This window comes from Porites lutea, chromosome 4 (assembly GCF_958299795.1).
Source record: "Porites lutea chromosome 4, jaPorLute2.1, whole genome shotgun sequence".
Taxonomy (NCBI): Eukaryota; Metazoa; Cnidaria; class Anthozoa; order Scleractinia; family Poritidae; genus Porites; species Porites lutea.
Window position 1 is genome coordinate 36,139,519 of NC_133204.1, and position 7,177 is coordinate 36,146,695.

Genomic DNA, 7,177 nt, shown 5'->3' on the forward strand with positions numbered 1-7,177 from the left:
TTGAGCTTTCAACCGATGACTTTTGAGAATATAAAACGGTCGAGATATCGTCTTTCAAATACAGGATCTTAGACCGATATTAAAATGGGACGATTTGCAAGGACGATTTTTTATTGTTGTTATTATTATCATTATTATTATTTTGGACCTTTTTTATTGCTGGTTTTCAGTGTCACGCCATTCAAAATAGATCAAAATAAAAATCAAAACCGTTCAATAGATAAAGTCCGGAATCTGGGAAATGAAAGGAGGTTAAATATACAAAGACCCTCGCCAAGATTCAGGTCACAAGAATATTTCGTACGAGATATCCGAAGAAATGTTTTACCCAAATTTATAGAGGTTTGTATGAAGACGCCATGCTGGTCCTCCTGGATGAGCACGAACATGGCGGACGGAAACCAGCAAAAACATCTGTTACCGAGTTTTGGTACAAAAGCGTGAATTTATTCCTCGAGCAACTCATAAACATTAAAGTAATACTTTTTCTAATCCATGAACTGTTTAGATAGCAAAATTCGCTGAATTTGAAATACATCACTTTTTTAACCTACAAGACAGCTATCTCGGCCATCATGTAAATACCACGTTACGCAAAAGCTTAAAAATTCAAGCGTGCTATATCACAAAACCAAGAACCCTTTTGATGCGACAGTTTGCATGAAAATTGGTTTTCAGCTGCTCTAATGCATCATGAAAGTAAAATCTCAGTAGGATCGATAGTTATGTAGTTTGAATTTTAGTGACGTCCGTATGAAAAAACCAACAATTGGCATCATCTACATTACTTACATGTAGAGCATATAAATACATGATTACATTGCTACTATACAGGGGCACCCAACGGGAAATTTTGAGAAAAAGACCTAAAAACAGCAACAAAGCGTGAATAAAGTTTTCTGAGACTATTTTAAGCATTTTGGGAGATTGCTGGAAAAAAATTATCTGTTCCTCACTCCCAGCAAGACTGATGGAAGAGTTCCCAGCCAGCAACCTTACAACCTGCAACCTGACTTACTGGGAAGATTCATAGCCTGGCACAATTCAGATCTTCAGTGGTAAGCAACCCATACAAGTAGCCCGTAGCAGCTATTCTAGACTTCAAATCCCCTCTGACACCCTGAATTATCTTTTTTCCCAGCAACACTTTCCTTCCAAGAACTATTATTTCTTCCACATCTCCCAGCCAGCAAAAATTTGCGTGAAGAACAGATATTTTGAGGAACAGATCCATTGGGTGCCCCTGACTATACAGTAATTACTTAACACTCCAGATCCATAATACAGAGTAGCCAAAGTAACTCTTGCATACGCACGCGCACACACACGCACTACGCACGTTTACTGATTATACGCCAAGAAACGTCAACAGAGCCTCTAGAGAGTTAGCGCGATTGCTGTTCTCCGTACATCTTGACAAAGAAAATAAAGAATAAAGATCATTTTCCCGGATAAACGCTCCCCATTTTGCATTGAATTTTCTTAAAATCCCAGTTTTAATGGCATAACGTCTTTCATAATCAAGACAATTTAAAATGGTTTCAAAAAAGAGTTCTCATGAAGGGTTAAGGCCTTTTTGTCTGGAGAAATAGATATGATACCTCGCGATTAAAAGCGCATGATGGTAAAGCAGGTTTGTAGTATCGTTCACGAGGCCTATGCAAGACAAAAAGGAGAATTCTTCGTTAAGAAAGCAAGAGCTGTTTTTCATCCAGTTACTATTTTCATTCCAAAAGGATTTAACGAAAGGAAATTCTTTGGTTTATCAATTTTCTACAGCGTTTTTGCAGAGAAAGGAAAGCGTCTCACAAGGCGGGGTCATGGGCATCCCAGGCCTCCCCTCCCCAACCCCTGTAGCTGCTCCCTTTGTTGACTTCAAGATTGAAGAGTAATTAGAGGCAACGAAATGGTGACGTAATGATTGTATCTGGTATAAACTAGGCGAAAATTATTAATATAAATACCCTCATTATGCATTGCGCATTCTGAACTGCCGCATAAAATATGTCTCAGAAAACCAAGCTGACAAGATCGAGCCTGACTGTTTGTTCCTTCGGACACAAAGGATAAATGGGAAGTCGTTTCCGAAGGTGGTCAAAAACCCCTCAGTCAACCGCACATCGTATTAAGAGACGCTGTAGCAAGGCTAATATTTGCGTTGCGTTCATATGTGGTGGACGTTGGTAAACATTTGCAAGCGTTTCCTCTGGCAAACAGAAAGTGATCTTCAAGGTCAAATTTATAAATAACCTGATTTCGTAATTGTTTTTCTAAAGTGCAGCGAGCACCTGCAAGCGCTAGTGAGACACACAGGCAAAACATACAAGCGACAAGACAAGTATATTTTTCGCAATAAAATGATCCGCAGTAAAAATCAAAATACGTTTGGCGGTCTTAAAAAGTGAGCAAGACGCTTTAAGAAGCGTCCTGTTTGCGTGAGCTCTGGCTACCGTACGTGCTGCAGGTGTACACAGCGAAGGTCATTTTCTGTAAAACTGACATGTTCCGCAGTGGAAATTAAGCTGGCTTGCAAGGTATTGTTTAATAATAACGTCTTGGAATTACCTTCTTATTCTAACATTTTAAGCTCAAACGTAGTTTTGGCATTCTAAAATAGTGAGCAAGACGCTTAAAGAAGCGTAACCAGGGTTGCGTGAGCTCTGGCTGGCTACGATACGTGCTACAGGTGCTCACAGCGAAATGTGTTCTGTAAAATTGATATGTTCCCGTGAGTGGAAATTAAGCTTGCTTGTAAGATATTATTTAACAGTATTCCTCTGGGAATTACCTTCTTCATTCTAACATTTTAAGCTCAAACGTACATTTGGCCTTCTAAAAAAGTGAGCAAGACGCTTAAAGAAGTGTAACTGGGTTGCGTGAGCTCTGGTTACAATACGTGCTGCGGGTGCTCACAGCGAAGGTGTTCTGTAAAACTGAGCTGTTCCGCAAAAGAAATTAGCTGGCTTGCAAGATGTCATTCAATAATCTTCCGCTGGAAATTATTTTCTCACTCTAGCGGTAGCTGGCTCAGAGATGGGAAGCGAGACTGAGAAGGACTTGAAATCCCTGGCTAACCAATGGCAGCTTCAGAAAAGGGCGGTTTTGAGTCCTCCACGGCTCGTTTCACACCCAAAATTAGCGAGGCCGAGTCGGGCATTAGTCTAAAAATAAATTTGGTGAAATTCACTTACATCCCAAGGCTAGACTACGCGCTTCTCTCTCTGTTCCATAATTCTCTCATGTCTTCGCACAATCACGCTATATTTTAAATGGTGATAAAGAAACGACACCAAGTCCGCTTCCTTGGTGGGGCGGTCATCCGGCTCGGGACAAGAGCCATTATGGCTCTTGGGTCGGGTGAAACGGCGGCGAAAATTTTACTGGTGTCTCCAAGGGATGGTCAACTGGAGGCTGGATTTTTTGTCAACTTCCTCCTCGGTTAACTCACTCAGGGACAAGGTATAAAAATCACCTGTCCTTTCTGAAACGGGTTTGAGTTTTCCGGGCAAACCTTCAGTATTCATGGCCAAGAAGGAAAAGGGTGGCAAATTCATCTTGCCTGAAACGGCACCAGAGTCTCGGAGAACCAGCGGAAAATTCCCGTATGAGAAAACCAGAATAGAATTCAGTTTACAATTTTTTACAGTTTTTTAGAATTCAGAATAGAAAATTCAGTTTACATTGTTAAGGAAAGTGACTGTCTAGAACGCATCACTCTTCACCACTCTTAGACAATAAGAAAAATCAAAACCAGATCGGAATTGCTCCAAACTGATCTCCAGCGTTTTTGCAGCCGTCCAAACAGGGTGGGGAAAGAAGTGTATAATTTCACTTCCACACTAAACTTAATACCCAAACGTTCCCAAGAAAAGAAAAGGCGGGAACAAATCAAATAAAATATTCGCGGAAACTTCAAGAGCGTTTATTTAACAAAGTCATCATTAGTGAATAGAAGTTCAATGTACAAATGTTCATACTGCAAAACACTTCAAATGGAGAAAAAAGGTTAAGACTGACCTTATAAAATCATAAACGTATTACTAGATAATCAGATGTGAACATGTTTTCCGCTGTCTGGTGTGAGCCTTAAGGATCAGCGTGAAATGACAGTTCTCTGTGCCTAGATTATTAACAGAACTTGAACGGTCTTTGAATAAAATACATATAACAGAGACCATACAGACGCACCATAAAAACGCGTGAAGTTACACTTGTAACGTTCCGTAACCGTCAAGATCACTTCGGACAAAATGACTTGTGTACCGACAACACCTTAAAAGGTAACGTCGAATTTGCTCACTGCAAAATCATCGCATAATTATTTTTCCTAACCATGAATTATGCGAAACTACTTCTCACGGCTTTCTTTCGAGAAAAAAAAAGACATCTATCCAATGAATTTTCGTCACTATGTCGTGTTACAGACGTTAAGCAGAAAACTATTCCCATACAAATACAAGCGTGAGACAAAAGGAACACGGTGGCCCCTGGTAAGACAAGCCTCCGTGAGATTCTAGCCAGTGATGGCTTTACCCCAACCAATCAAAAGACATTCCCTCCAAGGCCTGGTTCAGCCGTGTCATGTTAAGTACGGCGACTGAATAAAAAAATTCGAAACGAGATTTAGATCGACCCAGCCGTTCTCCGCGTTTGGCCAACCCGGGAATATTAAATGACTTTGGACCGGCGTTAATGCACCTGCATTTTGAAGCTAAGAGCATGAATTCTTTTCAGCTAGAATAAAGATTGGCGTCTGAATTAATTCAGCTGGACTAAATTAAATTTGGGTCGCGCTAAATTCGAATTCAATTCGGTTCTTGTAAAGTATAGCGTCTGCAACGGGACAAAGACGAACAATGTTGGGACTGCCAATCAAAGAAAATGACTGAGGCCGGAACGTCATGGATCAATCTAAAGTCTTCTGGAAGTGCATTGTTAAGAATACATTAACTGTGTATAATTCGTATATTTGTTTTAAACAAATAAAACAGAAATATTCAAGTGAACGCGAGTATTTTTTCACTCGGTGCACAGAAAAAGGAAAAAATTATAAATAAGAGCGACAGCGATAAAGATAAGGATATACAGTGAAACCTTCGGGACTATCCCAAGCGTCCGCTTAATAGAGCTTTGTACAAATTGAGCAATGTTTGTTAACGATTAACATTCAGCGGCTACCCTGTACTGTGATAAAGTTCCATGTTGTTATGGAAGCTAAGGAGGAAGCTAAAGAAGCTGTGCTGTACTTTGTGCAAGACGTTCAGGTGAACTTTGACAGAAGTTAGCCAAATACTATTTATTCTAGTGTCCGCGTCAGCTTAATAAAGGTGTCCGCTGAACAGGGGTTAGTCATAAAGGGAAATGTAAGACGTTAATTTCGGAACACGGCTTGGTGTCCGCTTAATAGAGGGTGTCCCCTTGATTGGGGGTCCGCTTAATAGAGGTTTCACTGTACTCTTTCATGAAGAACAAGTATGAAAAGTCTGGACTCCCGCCGTTTGTGTACAGAAATTGAATTAAAGTACCACGACGACACAACAGAGAGGACGGCAAAATAACGATGCCTCAGCGCGGAAAGCGGTCGTTTCGATACGAACTCAAGCAGTAAGATTGTCCAAAAACGTCGTTCACCTAAGTATAGTTTTGCGCTTGAACAAGAAAAGCATTTTGGGTGAATATTCTTCGGTTCTTTACGCCAAGTATGTGGAACTATTTACACCTGGACTGAATAAACATAAAAGTTGCAAGTTTCCTAACTCAAGCATTGGTCTCTCGGGTATAGTCTACAGAGAAGATATCAACGTCGATGCTAAACGCATTGAAGTTAATGAGAGGGTCAAGCTCACAGCAGTAGATAATAACTTTACTTATATTGATAATTCGGTTATTGACGCCTCAGCATTAAATGGTAGTAGACTTCATCTGAATGCCAAAGGTTCGTCATTGCTGGCCGTGCAATTTATTAAGTTTTTAAGATCTGGTTCTGGCAAGTATAATCAGTCTCTTAAGGGTTTTCAGTCCTCAGCTATCCAACAACTGGTAAAGCTTCTGATGGAACTGGGAAACCTTCCCTCTCCAGCTCGCAACAGGAGACGCCCACGCTAGCTTCTCAACCGAGTGACGTATCATCAGGTATTCCTAATCAAAACGTTGATTCATTTGAAAGTACAATTCTCTCTGATTTTCTTCCTTCTGGTCGTGGTTTTAAAATTGCAGGTTTAAACATTAATAGTCTTACAAAGCATATTGATGAACTAAGAATTCTCCTTGCCGATCGCTCCATTGATATTCTCTCAATTAATGAAACTAAACTTGATGACTCTATCAATAGTTGTGAGGTCCAAATACCAGGCTATGAATTTATTCGTCGTGATAGAAACAGACAAGGAGGAGGAGTAGGTTTTTATATAAAAACCTCGATTAATTTTGGAGTTCGCTCTGATTTGAATGCACCCAGTCTTGAAAATTTATGTATAGAGATTCGGAAACCAAACTCCAGGCCATTTCTGATAGCCACTTGGTACAGACCTCCTTGCTCCTCAATTGATTTATTTTTACCTTACGAATCATTTCTTGAGAAATTAGATTCCCTCGGCCTAGAATATTATCTGCTAGGTGATTTAAACTGTAACCTGGCCTCTGCACAATATGATTTAAATACTCGACGCTTATGTGAAATTTCTGATTTATTTGGGCTTCAACAGCTTATAACTGAACCTACTCGCATAACGGAATCCTCTTCAACATTAATTGATTTAATTTATACAAACTATACTGACAGGGTAGTCTGTTCCGGAGTCTCTCATATTGGTATCAGCGATCATAGCCTTATTTACGTTTATAGGAAATTATCTCTCACTTTTCCTTCAAAAGGGCACTCAACCATTTCTTATAGAAATTTCCAAAATTTTAATAGAGAGAGTTTTCGGAACGATATCGCCCAGCAAGACTGGTCCTGTAATGTTTCTGAAGATCCAAATGTTTTGTGGACTAACTGGAAAACGAAGTTTTTGGATATTGTTAATTTTTATGCGCCACTCCGAACTAGACGTACTAGAACAAATAAAGCACCCTGGATCAATTCAGAATTAAAGAAAGGCATGCGTGATCGTGATGCTGCCAAAAGAAAAGCAATTACATCGAATGATCCACACGATTGGAAAAGGTACAAAAAGTT